Source organism: Bombus affinis, chromosome 2 (genome assembly GCF_024516045.1).
Source record: "Bombus affinis isolate iyBomAffi1 chromosome 2, iyBomAffi1.2, whole genome shotgun sequence".
In the NCBI taxonomy this organism is placed as follows: Eukaryota; Metazoa; Arthropoda; class Insecta; order Hymenoptera; family Apidae; genus Bombus; species Bombus affinis.
In genome coordinates this window covers 3,613,677-3,638,282 of record NC_066345.1, presented here as the reverse complement: position 1 = coordinate 3,638,282, position 24,606 = coordinate 3,613,677, and the positions used below count along the sequence as shown (strand labels likewise).

The window sequence follows — 24,606 nt, the reverse complement described above, 5'->3', positions numbered from 1 at the left end:
GGAGGAACGAGCCGGCCGACCGCACGCTCTATTCTGCACGAGACTTGTCGGTACTTTCGCCCGGTTTGCAAACTTCTCCTTCGAACGTTCGTGCAACGTGAAACGCGGAGGACGCAGAGGAACATGGCGCTCGTCTGTAATTACTTCTGCGAACAGCCAATTAAACGTACGACTCCGCGGAGGAATTTTATCGGAGAGCACGACGATGCTTTTTCGTCTTTCCTTTCGAAGGAAAGAAGTTTTAATGAGGTTATTCGGACGCCGGGAATCTGGGAAATACGATCGAGGGTGGAAGAGGTGGGAAATGAGATCTCGAAATATGACAGGGTTACCGGGCATGTTTTATTCGTAGCGAAAGTATGACGTGTAAAGTTAAAAGAAATACACGCCGAAGGAGAAAATTGTTTTTTAATTCGTGCGCGTTATAATTATGAACGTTTAGAGCGTGTGCCCTTCGGCCGATGAAAGAGATGGTAGAAAAAAAGTGAAAGAAGTGGGCGGTAGGAGAAGAAGAGGAGGAAGTGAAAGGAGAACTCGAGTGAGATTTTCAGACAAAGGCCACTGTTTGAGTGGTTGCTCGCGGCATTGTTGCCCTTTACCCTCCGCATTCATCGATGAGTATGAGACGGAAGGGGTCGCCTCCCTCCGAAAGCCGAGGAAACACTTTGCCACACGAACCGGAAGCGCGGTCGTTTGACGCTTCCCGAACGTTCCACGTCTACCTTCTTTGTTTATTTAAATTGTTCGCCTAGTATCCCTTTGGCGGTTACATTCTGGTTTAATGCTGGGAGGATTTTTTCAATCTTTTCTTTTTAACAATTAAATATATGGGAAAAGAAAGAATTGTTAATATCTTTCATTAAATTGTTTTTTTTTTCTTTGGCAATCTGTAAGTGCATAAATTAAAATGCACATGTTACAGTTACGTTGTTTTTTGTCGTGTAATGCCCTTCATGCCAATGGGAATATTATAGTATGGAATTTAAGAGCAATTTCCATTTGTAAACAATTGTTAATAGTGTTGAGAGGCGATAATTGCAACAACAATTATAAACAAAAACGATCTCTAAAACAATGTAACGGTGTATAATAATGTAACATAAGCGATAGACATGCTCGAATACACGGACACTGTGTATCACCAATTTAAAAAGAATTCTTTCGTTTCGAAACTTTATAAATTATAGTTTTGTAATAAGAATAAAAACTCATTGGAAAAATATATTTTTTGTTTCTATACAAGTTATCTAAAGGCTGTAGATTTAAACGAATGGCAGTTCAAATTCTTTTTCTGATGAATCTATATTAATGCAAAAAGTAGAATATTTTGCGATGCATTTGGATTGTTGTACGCTTCAGATTTTATGGTAATCGAAACAAATCAAATTTTGAAAATAACTTTAAATCAGAGAACCTTTCCTCTCTCTTAAACAATTTGCTGTTTGGTACTTGCGTGTTGTCTATAAGAAGTCTACAATCGTATTTCTAATGTAGCGGACATGTAACAATTATTGCGTGATGTATTCAAGAGTGTTCATTATTCGTACTATCAAGATTAACGTATAAAATACCTATGTAAGAGAATAAATGGACTGTCTCTCTACAACCGAAATATTCTTTTTTATTATTTATTTAATTTGTACTTTACGATTTGTCCAGCTGGACGTTCGTTAAATTTCTCTATCTTTAAAACAATAACTTGGAAATGTCTTTTTAAATATCATTATCCATTTAAGACATTAATAACATTCATGTTAGAAGGAAATTGGTAAAATTTGAAATATATGCTGCAACTGCTAAAACTTGACAAAAGTAAAATTATATGCTGCACTCGTACGATGCATTAATTTCAAGAATCTTTTATCTCAACGGCATAATGTAGTCCCGCCTGCAGCAGATACTTTTAACAGCCGCTATATCACGATGTAGAGATATTAAAATCTGTAGCGAATTGTTTACTCATTATTTATTAATAACGCATATACATGCATTAATTGTTGAGGTTTTATCTCGGAATAGAGAGAGGAAATTTTTTTATTATTTAGTTTGTACTTTACAATTTGTCCAGTTGGACATTTGGTAAATTTTTCTAACTTGATTGTTAAATAACATATGGATGGCTACCCCAGCGAGATACCATCTTCGAGCTTGACTATTTTATTTCTTTAGTGAAGTCAGTGAGGTGTTTTCTTTTTAATCTTCTTTCTATGAGAGTTTTGCTCGCTTCAGCAGCCAGCTGGTTTGGATGTATTGCCGTTCTTTCCTTGTATTTTTCTGCGTACCAGCAGATTTCTTCTTTAACCATTGGAATTTTTAAATCTTTACGTATGTCCTCGTTTCTGACATATCATGGGACGTTGACTATTGTTCTCAATATCTTCGAACTGAAACATTTCACTGTTTCATTCCCTCGATATGTCATACGTGTCCGTGCCAGAGAAAAACTATCGATTTTGAATTTCGCGAGCGAATATGAAGCTTACTATCTTATCATTATCGCGTATAAATTTATATTTTCGATAACTTTCATAGAGAGCTTTTAATTTGCTATCTTTTAATATGGTTAATAAAAATTTACATCATCGATGATAAGAGAAAATTTAATAAATAGAACTGATTCGTCAAATTCAAACTTTCCATACACAGTGTGCACCAATTTGATAACGTATTTCTACATTTCTATCATCAAGTTATTCATTCATCATCGGCTGTGTTATTTACGGCTTTCTATACTCGCTGCACTATTCCCATATTCCATTTGCATATTAACGAACCTCCTCGTAAATTATGTCAACGTCGCAATAAGTTGGTATTGTTCGGTATTACTAAATTTATTTTCATGTGTGATTCAAATTTCCAGTTTACTCCCCTACGTTGCACGCGATTAAAAGCAGTCGTAAATTGAGCGCGCTTACGTTCGTGATACAAAACACAACCAAATTTTAGGATTCGAATTTCTAAAAAGAGAAAACTTCTTCTCGTACGAGCCTTTAGGAATTTATTTCAACTAAAAGAAACATGATCTCAGTAAAAGCTATTCTTTATCTCGCGCGTCTATTCAGACACTGCCATCCGTTTAAAAATTCCATTTCCTTTTCCGCCTACTTCGACTCGCGAGCAAGCTCGTTGAAATCTCCATCGGTCGTAACTTTTCCAACACGCTCGTTAGTTGCAACTTTTTTCCTAACGCATCCATTGAAATCGCACCGATACACCGAACCAGCGAAGCTGAGTTTGACTGTGGCAAAACTGACTGTTTCGAAGCCGTGCAAAAAGTCGTGCTTCTCCGTGAGTTCTTTCTCGAATCCTTGAGCGCGTCTGGCATGACTTTATTCTTCGTTGAACCTCGTCCCATGACCCCGGAATAGAGTCGTCCCTGCTTTATGAATAAAGTAAGAAGTTTCGTCGCACACGTACTCTCTGAAGCACCATCCAACATCCGACCATTCTTGCCAGACGACATCGAGTTCCTCCTTGTCGCGAAACGTAAAGCCGCGTTCTCACTGAAGCAACAACGATGGACTGTCCCGATGTCGATGATGAATGATAACACGAGTGATAAAGCAGAATTGGCGACCCTCGTCATATATCTCGAGTTTTGGTATCTGGAGCAAGTCGAGCACAAGATAAGGAGGATAAGACAATATGAGAAATTAAAGAGCGAGCTTATCCGCAAACTGGCTGATTCAGAGAGAGAGCGAGAGTGCGAAAGTTACTGGAAGCTGAAGAAATGGACGACAGAAAGCCGTCCCAATTTTATTAAAACTTAAAAAAATTCGCCAGTCCCTCCATGCCAGACGATTTTATCCTCACGTTTTGGAGGAATCGACTGCCAGCTCGCGTCTAGTACGTCTTGGAGGTTGTGAAAGACACCAAAGTGGAAAATTTAACGCGGATGGTCGACCTGATACAGGAATTACATTGAGAGAAAGGGCAGAACTCTGGTCTATGCTATTACCACATGACCTTCGGAGACCAAGCAAGGAAGTGCTGGGCCCCTTGCAACTGGACCCAGGGAAACGGAACCAGGCGTCAGTAAACGCGGCATGCGGCATCAAGGATCTCTTTCCTCGTGGACACCGGTGCCGATATAAGCGTGTATACCCATGCAACAAATTACGCGGACCCGCTAACAAAGATACGTACGAGTTGTTCGTGGCCAACGGGTCATGCATCGCGACTTACGGCATCATCCTAGTGTCCCTCGACCTATCACTACAACGAACACTGAAATGGCGTTTTACAGTAGCGGAAGTTAACACGCCTATCATCGGCGTGGACTTCCTAAGTTATTACGGATTATTGGTAGACTGAAGAAATAAACGACTAATAGACACGACCACAAACCTGTCAATAAAAGGATACACGGATATGACCGATAGAATCAAAACAATTATCGGCGAGTCAACATATTACGACGTAATATACTAACTCTATATTCTGTACTTAGAGCTATTTTTAATATATCTGATTATCACGAGTATTCACTCGTTTCGTGACTAAATAAATCAACACATTTAATATCCATCACAATAAAAAAAAGAACAAATTAAAATTAAGATATATAAAATTATATATATGTCGGATTGAAGTCAGGATTATGGAGATGGGCGTTTAATGAATTTTCATTAGAATTAGCCATTGTCGTGATACAACGGAGAGTTTATTAGCACAGGCTTATTAACAAGATTAAGCACTCGTAGCACTAATGATAATGACCTTAGGTTCAAACGAATCCGCGGTCACGGGATGATAAACGTATGTTATCGCACAGTTCAAATCTAACTCTTTGTTAACAAAACGTGAGGTATTCACTGGTTGTAAGATAGTACTGTCATTCGTCGATGAGATCGTACGAAAGAATGAATCTCCGTTTCGACGATGCCGTCGAGGAGAACTATAATGGGTATGTCTAAGGACATGAGATCCTCGGATTCGTCAACGAAAGCTTTCGTTCCAAAGGCGAGGGAAATTAGCGCTGTTGCTAATTGGTCGATCTCCATATCGGCGTTTTGAAAGAGATGCTGGCCGCCCTTGAGGGGAGGTTGTTGACGGGGGGGCAACGTTCGTGGAAGATAGGTTTCTCCTATCTTCCCGTAGTTGCAACGAAGTCTATTTGACGGACTTCGCTTGACTAAATCTTAAGATCTATAGCGGGTCCTCACGTTAGCTAAACATACACTACAAAGGCATGCCGACACCCGGCGATCATCTTATCCGGAGGACAAAATCTGCGTGTGGCGGGCCGCGGGATAGAAACTATTGAAGTATTTACTGCCGCGTGTCGCTACGACTATTTCTTTTAAGGAGAGGTATAGAGTTACTCTGTGCCTTTGTTAGATAAAACGTTCATCCCTTTGACCGCGGCTACGTTCGGCGACTGATTGTCGCCTCGAGCCCAAGCTCATGATCATAAATCTCGAATAGTCGGAGCGGCATTTGTTTAATCTAAGTTACAACGTTACGGTATTCCCGCGAATCCAAGGAGGAGTTCCGGTGTTCTTTCATCTCCGACATATATATATATATATATATGTAATGTTGTAATATTTTTTGAAATCAGGCGATCGATTCGTGAAAATTGAAGAATCGATTTTCTAAATCTTCTTCCATGTATCTCCTAAAAACTCTGCGTTTCTAATACCCCTTCTCTTTCTCCTTCTAACTTTTAACTTGCTTTTCTTTTCCTTTGTTCTCCATCTTTGCTTCTCGAAATCCTGTTTTATTGTATCCTAAATCCCCGTCCTTCTCTATTTATATCATTCGACCGACTGCCAGTAAATGCAGGGAAAGTCAAATCGTCGGTTGGTGTTCTAAATTCTATAGAATTTACATATATATGTCGGAGATGTAGAGACATCGAACCTTTCTTTTGGAAGATTTCTCAATACTTGGGCTCGGGGTGACATAACTGGTCGCCGAACGTAGCCACGGTCACGGGATGAACGAAATGTTTTACAAAGGAGGTTCCAGTGTTAAGGGATACGCTGTATAAACAATCAAGTCTTGATCAGGAGCAATGCTGGTTTATGTGGAACTGCCTAGTTACGGCGCTTGGGAATTTGTTGATATTCCCGATCGATATGTATTTGATATATGTAACTGTATCTGTCATTTATTTTGCAATCTCCTTGGAGAGTTTACTGTCATCGTCTTGGAGTCAGTCTTAGAGAAACCCTGTGCCTGAGTGAACGTGTCAGTGTGCTACCAAAAATATATTAAAACGTACAGAAAGTTTCCCGTTGACCGTGGATTCGTTACAGAACCCAAGAATATTATTTAAAGCATTTGTTTACTTATTGTTTGTTATCTTAGTTAACCGTTAAACTAATTATTTATCAAACTTTGTAAAGAAATATAATTTTATGTAAATACAACCTTTATTGAACATCATGATGGCAAATGCTAACGAAGAATTGTCTCGCGCTCGAAATCCAAACGACAATTCGACATATATATGAATTTCAAGAGTGCCATTTGTAATTAATTTGAAACATTTCTATCACCATCCAATTATAAGATTTACTAAACGAAATCGTTTCCCTCGCCTCTTGGAAAATCACTTTTTCACAGTGACATCATTAGCCGCCGGCGCGGCGATATCAATTTGCAGAAACATCTCGTCCGTAAACATAATTAGAGGGACACTTGAGCTTTGTTCCGATTTCAAAGCGACATTTATTCTTAGTAACAAGTTGTGCGCATGCAAGCACGTTGTGAAACAATCGATAAACCGTAGATTCCTTGAAAGAATTCGTCTCTGTCGCGACGAGTTTTCGCGTGTTTCTTATTTTTCTTTCGTCTTTACAAAAAAATTTCTAATCAAGCAGCAACTTCTACTTCTGGCAACAGAAAAATAAGGGAACATAGAGAAACATCGAACAACCGGCAACTTTTTTAAGAAACATGAAACGTGGACGAAAAGCTGCTCGTTATTGCTTCAGTGAGAATGCTGCTTAAGCTACCAAAGCGGCCCATATTGCGTTATGGGTATCGAGTCGCACATAAAACGGTATTAACGCTTCCCCCATATGCTGTGCTGTGGTGGCCAAATTTATTCGAGTAGATACCAGAAGCAATGATCGTGAAACAGACATCTTAGGACCCGTTTAGATGCAAACCACATGGTCCAACTGATCGTATAGCAAGAGGGAACTGATGTATAAAAGGTTGTGTTCAATTTTTTATCTGGTGACACTGTCTCTGTAGAAAAATTGTGATAATAGTAGAAGATATAAGGAGATATTGGAAGGTTGTAAAATAAAGTATTTTATTCATATTATGTTATACGCGTTAGTCATAACATATCCTTCGCTAAAGATCAAATTTACTGCATGTTACACAACACAAATCTTGAATTCCTTTCTATTTTCACTAACTTTTCTGTTCTCAATTGTTTTTATTTTACGTAGAAGCATTAAATATACTATAGATATGAATAGCTATATACTCTTTAACTTAGCATATTACACTACTATATGTATATGCGCGATGCTTTAAGATCAGTTCGGATTTAAGTTTAAGTGGTGAAATAATGGAATATGTAATTAACTATTTTTAGATTTTTCATAATATTCGAACAAGAATTGACAAAGTCGTTTATATTAATTCATAGTATAATATAATACAAAATTGAAATACAACAAACAAAAGTTTTGTTGTTTCGAAGTTAGGAAAATATATAATTTCCTCTTAAAAGTCTGTTTTTAACTGTGAAGAAGTACAAACTCGATCCTAAGTTTGTTACGTTTTCATTCAATATCCAATGGACCTTCCTTTATTTTTAATTATTTTTATTAATCTGTTAGATACTCTATCCACAAACTTACTTAAAGTTTCGTTTTCAATATTCACCCGTGTGCATTTTATTCTTCTTTTAAATTGTACACTTGACTTCACTTGATCGTAAATTTTTCTCGCCAGAATTTCTCGCAGATTCTCGATTGGGTTCGTATGAGGACTGAATGCTGGTCATGGCAATAATTCTATTGCGAAATCTTGAAAGCACTTTTCTGTATTGGCGGAGGTTCGAATAGGAGCACTTTCTCGTTCAAAAATTGTATTTTCGTCTCCCACTTTCATTAATCCTTTGTCCTACTCGCTAACTCCCGATTGCTTGTGCCACAATAAACAAGAAGGTCGGTTACACGTCGAGCCATTTTAGCTGTTCAGCCGTGTGCTCGAACTTGCGCAAAATGTATGCGTCTTATGACATGTCTATTTCGGCGCAAGGAAAGGAATTGTGAAATAAGAAACACAACTAATACTTTTAAGATGTCTTGCAAGTAATTATGATCGATTCATTAGTGAAGAAAAATGATTTATTATTTACAAGTGGATAATGTATCAGTAACAATTTGTAAATTAATACGTAGTTTAAATTAATGTGTTGAGAAAACTCGTAGGAAATTAGTAATCTTCAACTGTGTGATATTTTTCGAAACGATGAAACACAATAGGAAACACAATATTGCTATCATCACTATCGTTATCAGAAGGATCTACCGAATAACTATCCGCAATAATAACATATTTCTCACTACTATCGTCAATATTAAATTTTCTTTTTGCTGATACGATAGGTATAAGGGTTGTCTAATTCTTTTAGGAAATTATAATCTAAACGCGCGAACGTAACAAATAATTACACGTAAGTAAAGTAAGAAAATATCGAGAATAACTGAACCACGAGTCTGACTCGTGTTGTTTACGTTTGGTCCGAACTAAGTACCACGAGTCAGGTTTGTGGTTATTGCTTTTCGCCCAAATTTCTTACCAAGAGCCTCACTCGTTGTTCCAGGACAAAGAGTTTACACTTTATCACGTTGGTCATATATGACCAGCCACGGTATCTCCTGTGACGCCATGGTGGTCATTGGTGACCGGAGTGCTTGAACTTCTTACAATTGTAAAAATTGTACGAAAATTAGCAGTTAGGGCATTTTGAATATAACCGATAAATAGAAGATACTTTGAAATAAAAGGTGCCCCATTGAACAATTAAACATTTTTACTAGAACATCAATAAAAAAAATGAGAACAAATGTTGCATCTAACGGTGCACTGTGTTAGCATCCATATCTTTGAGGGGTAACCTACGAATATTATTGTAAACACACCTTAGAAAATAATCGTAAATGCTGCTTTATGGTCATATAATTGAAGCTAGAAGTGTGAACATTCCTTACTATTATATTGGGTCATTCCATAAATTCGTTCCGTTTTTCGAGCGGTTATATATGTTAAGATTGTTTACATACCTTTCAGTTTCATGAAAAAATGTAATCGCCGTATGTGTATAAATCGACACATGAAATGTATACACAAAAGTCGGCACGAACTTATGGGATGACCTAATATATAGAATAAGAAAATACTATTTACTAATATCTTCTACACGTTTCAACAATATATTCTGGACGTTTTGTTTACGACGAAATAACGAATGTGAGTGGTTTGAAATAAACGAAGCCTTGTTATAATATGTCGCTATCAACTATTACCAAGGCGCCACGGTGGTCACCCGTGACCACCAATAAGATAAATGGTCCATTGGGGAAGAATGTTGTCTTACATCATCAATTTAATATTATTTTGCCATTATATGCTTTGAATAATAAAAATACTCCAGTGGCGTCCTGAGCGAAACATGTAATATCGGCGTGGCAGTCAAAGTATTAAGAAAGGAAATAATTCGCCATATAACATCTGCTAATATCCTACTGCGTTCAATTTACCTTTTATAAAAACAATGTCGCTTAACATATCCAGTCATGGTCACTGGTTTCTTGGAGATATTGAAGAGATAATGCCAAAAATGTGTTTAAATATAATTATGAAAAACAAATCTCAGACGTTTACTGCTTACAATAGAATACATTGCATCGAAACGCATTGTTTAGAAGCATCACCCGTGGTGGACGTTTCGCTCCACTCTATCCTGTTAGTTATCTATAATTAGTTATCTAGTAGTATCACAGTACGATGCTCACTATTACGACAGTGTCCATAGTATAAATCTTCCGGCATTGAGCAAGAGAAAGATGATATCTGATATAATCTTCATTAGCAAAATAGCTGGGGTGGATACGTGTTGGTTTATTAAAGGGACGAGTGATATAATTGTAATAGTCAATTATATTAAAATCAATGTAAGTACAGGTACAGAAACAGTGTATGCCGGTCGTAATCGTCGCTCGCTCGAAACTCATATCGATAACAATTCAACTCTTCTACTCGCTAACTATTCAACTATTTGGTCGTCCGAAAAGTTTCTTATAAGGAAATAATGGATGCCCAACATTTTCCGTTTCATATTATTTTATCGAATTATTTTATTCTATTATTTTATTATTTTATTATTTTATTCTATTAAAACAAAAATCACAACGTTCGACAGATTAGGTTTCATGTTTGTATAAAGATGCATCGTTGTAAAAGACGTGTCTATAAAAGAAAGACACTTTTCGGACAACCTAATATTTGACTGTCCTAGAGAGCATGTTCGTTTATTTGTATGTTGATAGGTGTTATTATAAAAAGTTCAAATGTAACCCCGGTTGACGATTACAAATGGCGGCAATAATATTTCGTCCGGAGTTCGTTTACTTTTAGATCTAGCAAAGCAAAACAACGTTGGTATTCCAAGGCACAAACAGTCATTCTTCCTGGATGTACCATTAAGAAGTTTAAGAAGTCGTAGGCGTTTTCTGCGACAATGTCATGTTGTAACATGTTTTGATACTTTTATACCGCGTCTCTGTCTCATTGCTTCTTACATGTCTATTCTCATTCTTTGTTTTTTTCTTCTTCTGTATACGCATCTTCTGCTCTTTTTTTTACTTCTTGTTTCTATTTTTCTTTCTTTCCTGTTCTTCCATGTTTTGTTTCCAACGTTAACTTGCTACATCGAAGGGTTTCTGCCGTGAACAAATAAATGAATAATTAAATTCTAACAAAAATTAACTCGTACAACATACGTATGCCCAAAAGTCCATCAAAATGTTCAAATCAAAGCAAAAATATTTTATCGTCTCGTAATTCCTTCCATCCCATTGTACGATATCCGTAACAAAGGGAACCCTTGAGGATGTCGAAAAAGGTAATTTGTCTCTGATAAAAATGTTCATTCCAAAGAACTTCACTTCCAACAGGTTAAATTGTTTGGATCGATGGTCAGGTGTCAGTGTGCCATTGTCCAATAGCCCGTCAAAGGATTTCTGCAGCATCGAACCTCTCTAGAATGGCACTGCTTTTAACGGAAATACATGGCAGCGGCCATGAAAGCGAGCGAAGTTGTCGAGAAGCTTTTTTTATCTTACTAGGGTAAAGGAAAACCGCGGACGTGATCGAGCAAAGGCGAATAAAGAGCGAGGGGGTTACGCCCCCTCACATTTTCTTTTGCCGGCCGTGCGGTGCAGCCCCAAGAGCATCGACTACCCTTGCTAGGCAATACTGGACCAGCAGGGTGGTCGCAGTAACGACGCGTCGTCGGTTAATCAAGCCATTTCGTTCCGGCCAAGACCCGAATGAGGATACGGTTTGAACGACCATCGATTTTCTTCTTACCATTCTCTCTTGGAAATCCCTGCGCGACGCCAATCTCGATCTCTGGGGTGCGGACTCTTTTCGCTAAACCTCGTGGCTTTGCAGCTCGTCAGAAAAAAAGAACACCCCTTAATGACTTTCACGCTTCTTCCGTTTCTTATACGCAGGTGTTGGAGGATTGCTCTGCTTTCCCCATGACTTAAAGTTTTTACATACTTCTCGAAGTTTTTACATATTGCGCCGCGACAGAGTGTCAGATTGTTCGCCGAACGAAACGCTAGCTGAAGTTTCGAGTGAACAAACACATACAGATTCGTGGAACTACTTTTCATTCCCGTGTTATTTCTTAAAGAGAAAGAGCCTTCGACTGATACAATTTTAATTTTAATTTTAATTTTGATTTTAATTTAGGAATGTTTGATCGATCTGGTTTAACCAGTGGTTTGTTTGTTATCGATCGATCCGGAATAATTAAAACGTATTTTCCAGTTTTGTCCTCTTTGTAATAAGAATCTTTCCCCGGAAGTCTTCCATATTTTCTGCCATTCTCTGTCTAGTATTCCTAAACGTCAATTTTTGTTTTTAACTTTCCCTCGCGTGTCCCACTAAACATACATGTGATTTGATCTAATTTATTTATCATTCGGAAACATTCCTCCTAAAATTATATATATTTAGCTACCACTACAAAACCAGCAACGGATTTAGTTTATGATTTTTGCACAGTATCATGTACGTACCATGTGCGTGTAGAAAGTATTTTTACACTCTATACAACGGAATATCTGCTTTAAAATTAGACTAAACGACTTGATTCTTTTCTCGTTTCTTATGAAGTTGGAAAAATTAGTTTGTTAGATGACGTCTAAGAAATATTTTGGAAAAGTTGCAGTTGGTTGGACAGCGAAGAAAAAGGTAAAGGTTACATTTTACAACTTTTTTATTTGGGCCAATAATGGAACTTCGAACAACACATTTTAAAGGTTTATGTCAGTTATATATAATACCAAAAATTTTATGAAAATCGATTGACGCGGGAAAAAGCGACAGCGATCGAAATGTGTAAGAATCTTCAAATTTTGGCCGAAATTCGCGGAATATTGCGGTTTTCATCATATTTAACCGTATATAGCTCACAGCAAAGATAACCAATTTCGATGAAATTTTCAGCATGTCCATATCTGACATAAATCATCAAACTGTGTTATTTTAATTTTCATTGCACTTCTAGACAAACAGATGGTAGAAAGCAACCTATAATTATTTTCTTCGCGATTTTTACCAATTCAAACTTCTTTAAAATTTCTTTTATACATCGCCTAATAAACTGACCTCCTAAGTTTTTCTAAATTGTAAATTCTTAAATAAAATCCAGTCGTTTGGCTCAATTTGAAGAAAGTTACTATGTTTTAAAGAGCATACGAATACTTTCTGCACTTACTGTATATCGTTACCAGAAAAGATTGCAGAGATTATTTCTCGATTAAACGAAGCAGAGCGATTCTCTACGATTAACATGTGTCACCTACGATTTCACCTTGCCTCGTAGTGGCCTGTAATTAAATTTCACATCGAAAATTACCTCACTGGCGAACGTTCGTTCGAATTCGTAGAGTACTTCGTGGTGGGTTTAGATAGTCGAGAATTCATAATTTGCGTGCTTCCTAGTTGTTCGTTTCCGTTTGCTGAGCGTCGTTTAATTTATTCGCGGAATGTGCGCTCTTCGTCAACGCCGTAATTGTATAATAAATTTTACAAGTTTTTCAAACTTTGCACTGGGTACATAAATGAAGAATGACCGTAGAAACGGGCCAAAATTGAATAATTTTGATTTGTTTATTGGAAAATGTTCCACGTGCTAATGAGAAAACTGTAGCGTAAAATTAAGTGCAATTTCCCTTTCTAAGCAGTTATGAATAATGCCGGGAGATGGTAATATGAAGATTATATATTTTTATATAAGTGCCAGTGAACGTTAGTTAATTGCTTCTTGACTTTTGTCTATGCCATTCATCTAAATGAATGGATCACTGAGTTCTTTTTACAACTGAGAGATGGCACATACAGACTTTTCTACGGATATACTTTCCTTTTTTTCTTTTTCTTTTTTCTTATTTGGAAGTAGTTTACAATCAATCCTCATTGAGAATTATAAGTAAATTATTCTGGCTTGGTGCTATAACGTGAATAATAAATGATTATCGTCTGCTTGATTCTAGCTGAATCTAATATTTAAATCTAGAGGGTAATGTCTTCTTAGTCTGCGGACCTGATCCGTCGTGTCAAGTAATTGAGTAACTAGTGGGTTTTGGTGGTTGTTAATTCTTATGTTATATCTATTACTGAATTTGGATATTTCTTCTTTAACCGTAGGTATCTTAAGGTCGCGATGTATTTTTTCTTTTTCACGAATTTGGACTACTTTAATGAATAAGCAACCTTCTTTTTCTCCTGAAAAACTTTTTTCTGGGCACTTAGAGAGTTTTTTTACAACCTCTCTTCAAGTACCATCTTACTTACGGTTTATCAATTTCGTGATGTTAATTACGCTCTAATTACGATTTAATTACGCTTATACAGCACGAAACACGTTGTTCTGGTTAATCGAACGACAGCGTAAAAAATAAATCTGTGAGTGATTTATTTGTGCGATATGAAAAATCGATTACTGAAGAATTTGTTCGATGTATGAAAAATTCATAAAACACAGAGAAGAGTTGTGACTTTATTTCGTATTTAGGTGTAATCTCTCCTATAAATATTTTTTTTTAATTAAAAATCTCATGAGAGATTTATTCTATATTATTGTATACAATTACAAACTTACATAATTACATAATATTACGTATTTAGACGTAGGTAGATTAGACACAGATTGTATTAAATAATAATTGATTAATTATTATAGAATATTTCATAGTAACACAGCTGGCAAACAAACACGAACAAAAACCAAAAAACGAACACGATAAATGTAGGATACTTTAGTATCGGTTGATTTAATAATCGAATTTTACTCCGCGTGTCTCTACATGTCGCAATACGATTTAAAGCAATTTACAAGCGCGCTCTTCCGAAATATCGGAATATCTGACACAATTTTGAGGTTAACCAAGATCCCGGAAGGGTGCTTTCGCTGCAAGGATGAGCAGTGGCCACTTGATCTTAAGGTCAGCTCGTTCGATGGTCAGCGGTCGTACGCAAAGTGTGTGAGCATGTGAGAGAGAGAGAGATACGCCTTTATCAGGTTTCATTGTCATTGAAATTGAAATCATCCGGCTATTCCGGGAAAGAGGAAGGAAGGTAAGGACTTGCGCAATTTCCGGCGGCGTGGAGGAAACGCGACAGAGATAGAAACGGAGGAGAGAAAGAGAAGGCGAAACGACGAGCCATCCGTGGGGACGGCTGCAACCCTCGTAATCCCACGACTGAAAGCTTCGTTTAATATTTATGATTTATTTCGGTTTAATTCGACGTGCAAACAGCAGGACGCATTTAGGATTCAGCAATGTTTGCGCACTAGATCGGTAGACAGTTCCCGACGTTTACTTGACATGTGCTAAAACAGAAATATCAACATTAAAATCGCCCGCTTTAATATTATCTTCTGCAATGTAAAGTGATATACGTCTTCCCGGTTCATACGGTAGAAACTTCTTTCGATTTAACGTGTCATCTAAAATTCATTTATTCTATTTTATAAATTAAGATCGGCACGCGTGTATCAAGAAATTTAAATAAGCGATAGGTAATTCGATTCAATCGAGATTTGTCGAATATTACCGTAGATAGAATGTTGAGTGGAGATAGAATGCGACTCATGTTCGCTCGAAATATTTTGCCTAATTTTGAATCTTATACAGTTAAATCTTATACGTTTATAGTTGATGATATTTTTTTTTATTTGAAAGTAGTTTACAATCAATTCTCATTGAGAATTATAAGTAAATTATTCTGGCTTGGTGCTATAACGTGAATAATAAATTATTATCGTATGTTTGGTTCTAGCTAAATCTAATGTTTAAATCTTGAGGGTAATGTCTTTTTAGCTTGCGGATCTGATTCGTCGTGTCAAGTAATTGAGTAACTAGTGGGTTTTGGTGGTTGTTAATTCTTATGTTATATCTGTTACCGAATTTGGATATTTCTTCTTTAACTGTAGGTATCTTAAGGCCGCGATGTATTGTTTCGTTGGTAATATACAAGGTGCATCTATCAAGGATCTTAGAGTTTTTGATTGGAATCGTTGGAGAATTTCTATGTTGGAATTATTCGCTGTTCCCCATAGTTGGATCCCATAGGTCCAAACAGGTTTTAATATGGCTTTATATAGCATTGTTTTACTCTGCACGTTTAAGTTGGAGTGTCTGCCAATGAGCCAGTAGAATTTTTTAAATTTTGATTTAAGTTGCTTGGATTTATCTACGATGTGTCGTTTCCATGGCATTCTTCTGTCTAAAATCATGCCCAGATACATGATTGAAGCTTTGTTTGGAATTGGAATATTATTTATGGTCACCTGTGGGTAGGATTATTTTCGCAGCGTGAAGGTTATTTGATTGGATTTATTTTCATAGTTGAAGATACACAACGAATGAAAACTTGCGAATTCTGCATTAATAAATAGGAGAATCGAAGTCTTGAATACAGTTTAGAAAATTAATATCGGTATTGAGTATGCACGAACATATATCACATATGTTGGGAGTTTTATAGGATGATAAATAAGAGATCTTCGCTAGGATTAATATTATACAGAGTGTCTCCGAAATCATCTTACAAGCGTTCGGGTAATGATTCCACGTGCAAAACTAAATCGAAAAAGAAAGAAAGAATAATATTTCTTCGTTTAAGACTTCGTTTCCGAAAAAAATAAGTTTAGGAAGTCAATCAGCTAGCCTAGCTATACCAGGAAGTTTCGAATTATGAAACTTGTTGTATTGTATATATAATCGTGTCTGTATTATTAACCATGGACGATGTCAAGATTTGTTTCTTGTTATTTTTGTTATCCTATCTCCGCCACATCGATTATTACTTTCCTTTATTCTATGTTTACTTTGAATGGCTTCACAAATAAGGATAACATTGCTATTTTTTAAGAATTCTCTGATTAACGTACCAAGCGTTCAAGATGTTGACTATGTTGCTGTATACACAGCTGCACCCTTTGAACTAAATTATTATATACTAAATTAGTATATAGTAGTGAATTATGCATATTTCTTAAATCTTTGACAACCAAAACGATGTTTGCTTTTAATTCTTCAACGTCGTTATTGTGCTTGGAGTACACTCTGGATCTAAAAATACAAACACGAGCAGAAATAAGGGTCTCATACTTGGAAACTTGTAGTCAATACGTATTGACGTATCATTTTTTCAAAAACAAAGCCTTAAACGAAAAAAATGTTATTCTTCTCTTTTCGATTTATTTCTGCGTGTACAATCATCAACCGACTTGCTGTATCATGATCTTCGGGACACTCTATGTAGAAGGATTGAAGAGTGAAAACACTGCAAGTGTCAGGATTGAAAAATTTTGAGTTTCTAGTGGAAAATGTTCTGCATAGCAATGAGAATACCATAGTATACAATTGAATTGCAATTTCCTTTCCCAAAATAGTTATTAACAATGGTAGAAGATAGTGTCACAACATCATTTCTGTGAAGAAAAGATATAAACATCAATAAACGTTAATTAATTGTTTCTTGACTTTTGTCTATGCCATCCATCAAGACGAATGACACATTAGGTTTCCTTTACAACTAAGCGATGGCACACACAAGCTTTTTCTACAGATACATTTTTCTTTTTCATAAATTTGAATTTAATGTTAATGAACAAGTTGTCGTTTCTTCCTGAAAAGCTCGTTTCTTGGCACTTACAGTGTTTTCTACGAACACTCTTCAATCGTAGAATATTAAACAATAATAAGAGTAATCTAATCAGAATTAATAGAAAATTGTGCAAGTACTTAGTAATAACCGTAAGAGTAAAAAATTTTGTTTAAATAAGTAAAATAGTCTGCAGTGTTTTCACGTAAAGGCGATTAACGAGAGAGGGTCCTGTCAGTAAACGGCGATAAATTTCAACGACGTTACGATCGCACTTTACACGAGCGAAGGTGGTTCCGCAGAATCGTCATCGTCATTGTTCCAGCGACAATGCCTGATAGAAATGCCTTCACCCTCGTATCCGGTTTCTTGCGAACGCCAGCGGCCAGGGGAGAGAATTGCCCTCGGTATTAACTCGCGTAATTGAGATTTATTAATCCGGAGGCCGGCTGGTGGCCACGTTGCAACCGTATCTCTCTCACTCTTTCTCCCTCGTAGCTGGTTTTACGCTGTAACTTTATTATTATTACGGTTTATGAATTTATGCCTGTAATTGTGTGCGACAGCAGAGTCACTTTTATCGCGTTATTGAACGAAAAGATTTCTCTTCCCCTCTTACATAAACGAGTTTCTCATCTCTTTTTCCTCGTTTTATTATGTTTCCCGTAAAGACACAAAAATGTAATTTTATCGAACATTCTATCGTTGATCGTTGTGATCGGTCGTTGCGAGTTTTACGCAACGGTGAATCCTTTAGCGAGAGAATCAAAGAATAGTATAGAAGAGTTTGTTAGGGTTTAGTAAATATTAACGCGTTTAAATTTATTTTACATTGATTCATATGAAATTACGGATTTCACGTCACATAAAATATAAATAGTTTATGGTACACAATTACGCGGCTGACATTTATGTGGACAATAAGAAAATAATATAATTTCATGTAATAAATAATTCGTAGAATTTCGTATTCTGTTTGATAATTTATAAAATATACAATATGCTACAAAATAAAATATTTCTCTGAAGATTCTCACAGAGACTTTCCTATAAAAATTTCCATAGTATATATATGTAGTATCTGAATGGGTCTTAGAGGAAAGGAAAAGTAATGATGTTTTGATTTAATAAATGATATTCGAAGCAACGAAATGATTACAATGCTGCCGTGCGTCTTATTCTCATAGGTGGTTTTCGACTTCCCGATTGATACTCTCCGGCTTCTACACTCGCTCGCTCTCGCTTCTCAACTCACACTCTGCACCCTTTAGCATCCGTCCTCTCCGGCATCTCAACTAACTCTGCCTCTAGCGTCTCTTTGCCTTTTGCCGTCCTTCGGAACAGGTGTCCCGAAACGCCCGTGGTCAGGATCACGCAGGTCCTTTCCACGAAAACTGTCCACTTAAAGAGTCCCAACGGCACATTGATGTACCTGACGATGCCGCGGCTCTTGCAACTTTGTTTACGGTTCGGCCGATACCTTAGGCCTTTTGGCCCCGATACTACATATATGTACATGGAGAATATAAAAATCATAGGAACTTTTTTGTTATTATTTAATTTGTACTTTACAATTTATCCAGCTGGACATTTGGTAAATTTTTCTAGCTTTATTGCTAAATAACATGTGGATGGTTACTCCCAGCGGGATCTTCGAGTTTGTCTATTTTATTTTTTTAGTGAGGTCAGTGGGGCGTTTTCTTTTTAGCCTTCTTTCTATGAGAGATTTTCTCCCATCAGCAATCAGCTGATTTGAATTTGTTGCCGTTCTTTCCTTGTATTTTTCTGCGTACCTGTCAATTTCGAATAATAGGAACTTGAACGTAAAGTAGCGAGCGCTAAAAATAGTACACAGAACATAATTTACTCAACTAATCTTTATTATAGCACGAAGTATGTACTTTGGCAGCTATAAAATCCTCTTTATGCACACGCAACCGTAGAGACAGCTCGCTTTAATTACACCAGCTACGTAGAAGCACGTTTCGAGAATATTACAACGAAATGTTCGCGGATTAGTAACGATGGTGGTCGCTGCCGAATATAGGATCTTCTCCCGTGATTAAATCTGGTTTCATCGCCGGCCGTAATCTAAACGAGACAAAGCGATCCGTCATCTAACCGTTTAATGAAAGTCGTGACCATAACTTAGCAGGTTGAGGCTTAAGACACCGAGCAAGGAAACAGAGACAGAGTCGAAGGTGGAAGTTGAACGCTTAATCCAGCAATATGAAACTCCCTTGCGGCTTACCCTGTCGCTGCTCCCCTTCTCGCTTTGTATTCTGTTTTCTTATTCGCATTATGCCACGCGCTGGTAAATATTCGACGCGATAAAACAGGTCGTTGGGATAAATAACGATATCTATACGATAGGATACACGTTGCCCCTGTCCTATAAATTTTATTTCGTCGTTGATTGTCGTGATCATATCTAGAATCTTTGAATATTCTGCTTGCCAGTGAATAAAATTAATAGCAAGAGAATCGGAGAATTTGTTAAAGTTTGATAATTATTTACGAGAAGTTATCCGCTACCGATTTCAATGAACTCGAAATATGTTGTCAAGGGCATGACTGTGAATAATTTTTCTCTATACATGTATACGTAAAAATATTTTTATTATTATGTAATTTTAATATCACGTATTTTTTAAGATTTTCATTTAAAGAGAGACTAATTGGTAACAAATCTGTATATTAAAATTTATGATTATTGAATTTATTGCTATATATTATAATTCATATCATGTCACTAGAAACATTTTTGCTATTATATCGAGAAATACAGTTATTCGATTATCAAAATTATATTAGCCTCGAAATAGGAATTTTGCAATATGACTAACATGATGTTATTTACGAGTACATTTTGTTTGTCTGTTCATATTAAACGTACATGTGTATGTATTAATTAGAGCCAGTAGATACAGCGCTGTGAATAATTATAGACTCAAAAATATTTTCTGCGTTATTTCTCCAATATTTTCGAGAAACCACCGATCATACCTGGATATGTTAAGCGAAATTGTTTTTCTAAAGGATAAATTAAACGCTATAGGATATCGGGAGATGTTAGATGACGAATTATTACTTTTCATAGTCCAAATAGAAGACAACAAGACAATTTTTCAACAACAGAATACTCTTCCTCGTACAGCAGCTACTGCAAAATAGTGGTTTCAAGATTTGAAGTTAGAAAAATTTACCGAATGTCCAGCTGGATAAATTGTAAAGTATAAATTAAATAATAATAATAAAAAAAAAGATTGAGTCCTGATCTGAACCCGACCGAGAGTCTGTGGAGAAGCTTCTCAATAAGAAAAATTTACGGCCAAAAATTTAACACCTATAGAAAATATCGTTCAATTTAAAAGAAGAATACAATCCGCGTGGGCGGATATTCAATAGGAAACTTTAAATAAGTTCGTGTATCAAATAGATTAATAGTAGTAATAAGAAATAAAGAAAAATTCACTAAATATCGAATGGAAAGCTAACAAAATTAATTAAAATTATTAAATTAATAATTGAGTTTATATTTATTCGCATCAAAAGACACAACTATAAGAGGAAATTTAATTGTTTCCAGACTTCAAAAGAAGAAAATTTGTCTTCATTGTATCTTTAGTTTTGTTTTGTATCATAATATGAAGTTATATAAATAGAAAATTTTCGTCAGTTTTTGGTTTAATATTATGAAACTTCTAAAAGTAGGGTTGAGTTTATAATTATTTATGACGGTGTATGTACGTATACATGTCCCCAGCACGCAACCTAATAATAATCACGCACGGCCTTAGTTTTCGCGTTATACATAAATTTACGTTTAGTGGTACGTATAAATAGCAATGAATGGTAATTACTAATTGAATTTACGATACTCTTACGAAATCAAATGAAATAAAAATTAAATTATGCTAGCATTAGCGATCGAATGTTATTTAGTTTGTCATCTAGCCTAATTATAACCCATTAATTTACCTTTTTCTGTTCCATTATATTCCATTATATATTAAAAACCATTAGCATTAGTGAGTTGAGTTTAAGGTGGGCTATATAAAGATGCGTGCAGCGACCACCCACGCCAGCTGTGAAGTGTAATGGCAATTGAATTGAAGTTTTTCTGGACATCTCGGAACCAAAATTTATCGAATGTCTAGCTGGACAAATTGTAAAGTACAAATTAAATAAAAAATAAAAAAAGATAAAATAAAATCTCGGAACCTAAGGCTGAACGACGGTGACGTATTTAGGGAAAAGTAGTTTAGAATAATGAGCTTCACAACATATTTCAAGATCATCGAAATGGATGGGGAGTCATTCCCTGTTATCAAGAATCATCATGTTTGTAAATAATAACCTTTAGTGTGCATTTAGTGTGTGTCTTCGTTCGTAAGTACAGTCGGACCTCAGTAACTGCAACCTCAAGAATAGAACTAAAACCTTCGAGTTCTAGAGATTCTAAAGTTTCCACTTATCGAAATTTCTGAGTGAAAGCGACGTAACGAACGAAAATTCGACATACGGAAGCTTTGTAAGAAGGGACAGTTACATTCACCTTTTCACAAAGTGTTAGTGTTTTAATCTTTCTTTTAAAACTCAGTTTATTCGACGTATATGGATGTACAAGTTAAAGACGCGGAAGACGATGACAATTATGCGTTCGGGCGACAAAAAACGCAAAGGAGCAGGATACGGCTTGTCTTACGTTATTCAAGACAATCTTAACAGTCAAAAGAAAGGAGCCTTGGTATGTTACCAACGAAACAATATATCGCGACCTTAAGATATCCACAGTTAAAAAAGAAATATCCAAAGAGTATCCAGCAAGAGATATAATATAAGAGTTAACAACCACCAAAACCCATTAGTTACCCAAGTACTTGACATGACGGATCAGATCCGCAGACTGAAAAGACATTACCCTTTAGATTTAAGCATTGGATTCAATTAAAATCGAATATACTATAAACTCTTATACTCCAGTTACAGTACCACGCCAAAATAATTTACTTATAATTCTCAATGAGAATTGATTGTAAAAAGTCGGCCAAATAAAAAAAAAAGAAAGAAAAAGAAAAGGGACGATATCGTAGGATTGGTTTTTCACATCTTGTGACACGCGGTATAGCTAGAAGCATACTTCGACTTGCAGATGCACCGGCGATAGAAGTTCAACTTTGACCTGTATAGTTCTGGCTATTCTAAATTCGACTTACAGGCGTAAAATAATACATCTGGACACGTGGCAAATAATTCGAGTTAAAGTGATTTTTATTTCGACTTCTAGAGGTCTTCGCAGCGAAGCGAGAGAGAATGAACAAAATTGTAGTCTTATTGAGATTTTCAAGTTGCAGAGGTTCGCCTGTATTAGGATACTTAATAATATATTATATTTGTATAGTATATATATATATTGAGGATGGTTGGTCGTGTGGTAGTTTAATAACGAGATTACTCGATGTTGAAACCGTCAAATATATTTTGAAATAATTATAAATACAGAGTCAACCGTAGATTGCTCGCTACGGGTCGTTAAAAGAATGTCCGCTAAGACGCTCGGTGCTAACTGATTCGCTAAAAACTGTGTGTTGATCGCTACTAAAATCGCTCGAGACTGAGACTGAAAAGCTGGTTACCTTAAGATCATGTTCATTTATTTATACTGATCGAGAGAGTACCGAAAAGTTTCTATTCGCCTATGTTTGATGGTTACACGTGGCGGCGACATTGTTTTGCCCAGAGTTGGTTTATTCTTACATTATGTATATCCTATCGATGTTGATACTCTGGGGCACTACAACAAGGTGACTCGGATTGTCCTCTAGTTCATGTGCCGCTACATATATATAATGTATATAATATATTATAACATTGCTCGAAACATCCTAATATCCCGGAATATACGTAGTTAAAAGTTATCCATGAAAAAATAAAAAATTCGTTGAAGCAAATACGACTGCCACATAAAGCCTAAAAAACTGTTCTTCGATAAATAACAGAGTTCTGTATTTATTTTTACAGAGGGATGGCGAGATTCAGTGTTGGGGGCTTCGCGTCGGTTATTGGTGACTCTCGGCAGTCTCTCCCGGGACAGTTCGCCATGTCCTGCCAGGGTAAGTACTCGCATTGTTTATCCTTTGTTAGGAAAATTGGTAAAAATGCTGGGTCTTATTGTTAGTATTTGCTTCCATTCTCTCCTTGACTAGAAGATTAACAATGAAAGAAATTATTAATATTTCTTCGTTGAAAACTTTTTTTCTATTCAAATTACAAAGCGACATCAACGACACGTGAAACTCTTGCCACTCTGCTTAAGCCACGTTAGTCACCTGGGGGTAGAAGAACCGTTTCGGTACTGAAATGTAAATCGAACCGCGGTTGCCACCCTTCTGCATTTCGCATTGCCAAAAGCAAGGATCTACTCGATGCCTCCGGCTGAAATATGCAAATGACACGCAACGCCGTCAGATACGATCTCGTTACCAACGCTACCGAGGGTGGATAATATTTATCGTAGGGAGATCAAGGTCCACGCGATATAGGATTCTGCAATCCTTTCTGAATTAAAAAATTCATAGCAACAACACCAACTTACCGTAATACACATTTGCTTACAATAATACTTCGTCAAACTACAGCGTATTTTGCCAGTTACAACGTACATTTTTCCTTAAAGGAAACATTTGCAGTTATTTGATCTTGTATAATCTATATTCGTTAAGCTTATAACGCTGAGTGCTTCTGAAATCACGGTACAAGTTGTCGAGGGATGATTCTACGTGTAAAAATAAGTTGGAAAAGAAGAATAACATTTTTTCGTTTAAGATTTCGTTTTCGAGAAAAATGAGATTGAAGATTGGTCGGCTGACCGTGTACTAATTATGAGTTTCGAGGTATCCGACTTCTCTTTCCCCTCGCATTGATATTTATATACATGGACAATGTCACAATTTGCTTCCTACCATTGCTGCTATCTGAGTTTCACAGTATCCGCGTTTGAAACGGTTTCATAAATAAGGATAAAAGTATTTCTTTTTAAAAATCATTTTATTAACGTAACAGGTGTTCAAAATATCGACCGCGTTGCTGCATACATAGCTCTGCTCGTCCAATAAAATTATCATCAGCACAAGCAGAAAGAAAAGTCGGATACGTCGTAACTTACAACTAGCGTACGCGTTTCTCGAAAACGTAGTTTCAAAGAAAAAATTGTCATTG

The 24,606-nt window shown here is 36.3% G+C and overlaps 1 protein-coding gene across 1 annotated transcript in view; it reads left to right on the top strand.

Annotated features, from left to right (window-relative positions):
* The window catches only part of LOC126929009 (vesicular acetylcholine transporter-like), a 200,571-nt gene that overhangs the window by 35,554 nt on the left and 140,411 nt on the right, over window positions 1-24,606 (top strand). The window contains exon 3 of the mRNA XM_050744971.1: window positions 23,410-23,501. The gene's annotated coding sequence lies outside the window, so the exon portion shown is untranslated. The remainder of the gene's footprint in view (window positions 1-23,409; window positions 23,502-24,606) is intronic.